This window comes from Lottia gigantea, assembly GCF_000327385.1.
Source record: "Lottia gigantea unplaced genomic scaffold LOTGIsca_208, whole genome shotgun sequence".
NCBI lineage: Eukaryota > Metazoa > Mollusca > Gastropoda > Lottiidae > Lottia > Lottia gigantea.
The window spans coordinates 145,791-147,133 of record NW_008708451.1 but is presented as its reverse complement, the minus strand read 5'-3'; positions in this window follow the sequence as shown (position 1 = coordinate 147,133).

Below are 1,343 nucleotides of genomic sequence, written 5' to 3'. Positions count from 1 at the left end.
GAAGTCCAGTACTTAGTCTTAATGACCAGATTCACATCCCAGTACATATGCTCTGATCAACTTGAAATTTGGCATCCAGATACACTTTTCGATGCCTGATCGATCTGTGCTAGTTTCAGCTTTCTAGCTTTGCAACTTTTTTTTTTCACACATGTAAAATAGCAAAATGTCCAAAAAAACACTTTTTTGTCCATGGTTCTAACAATCTGACCGCACATGCGCAAAGCCCAACAACTCCTCTATCCGATCCTGCAAGTCTGAGATTCCTCAATTTACTTCCAATGCCCAGTTGCCGCGCCTTTCTACTTGTTGCACACACTTGGCTACCAAAACAAGATGGCCGCCGATTATCCGCATATCGAAATTTCAAGAACTAATGTCATCATCGACATTCCAAAAATCCAACTTAAAACCAAATCCTCATACCCTCATTGCCCACTGCCTCACTAGTCAAAAACTCACCTTTTTTACCTCCAAAAACAATAGCCCTAGCGCCCCCAGAGCATCCCCCCAACTTGAAATTTTGGCTACCCCCCCATTTTAGGGTGCAAAAAAGTTAACCCCATGGGTCCCGATTATTGCCCCCTGTTCCCTTAGCTTCTGGGGCTAAATAAATTAAAGTCGGAATAGTCAAGTTTTCTTTATTGCAACGCAGAGGGTTTGAAATTGCCTCCAAAAAACATTTTCAAAGTAGGTCAAACATTCGGCAAAGTCGTATTAGCAAACTTTCCGAATAAAGGCTTTTTGGACGCTAATTTAAATATGGCCAAACCACGGGTTTTTTTGACAGGAAGGGTCGGGGAATTGGTCACTGAAAGATCTAAAAATAGCCCTGTGACGTCATCTTTTAGCCAACCCCTGAAAGGAACATATAAGGTTTTTTGGACAAAGGTCATAGTCCTAACAAGATTTTAAGGTTTTATGGACTAGGTTTTTTGGACGTCCGTAAAACGCGAGGTCCGTAGATTTAGTCACAGAAAGGTTTTTGGGACAATTTTTTTTGGTTTTTTGGACGGAGTTGTCCTAAAAGCCTTAAGTGTTCTAAAATAACTTCTAATATTAGCCACAAACAGATTGATTTTCTAGACACCACAGTTTTTAAAGATACCAATTTTCATGAAACCAATCAATTAGATATTAAAAGTTTTTTTTAAGCCCACTGATACTCACCAACTTTTATTCAAATCATCTTTTCATCCTAAACATACCTTTTCTGGCATTATAAAGTCGCAGATCTTGAGATTTCACCGAATTTGTACGCGCAAGAAGGACTTCGAGGAGGCTTGTTCAATTGTTTTCCAAAAATTGCGCGAACGTGGATATTCTAGAAGGTTCTTGAGAGG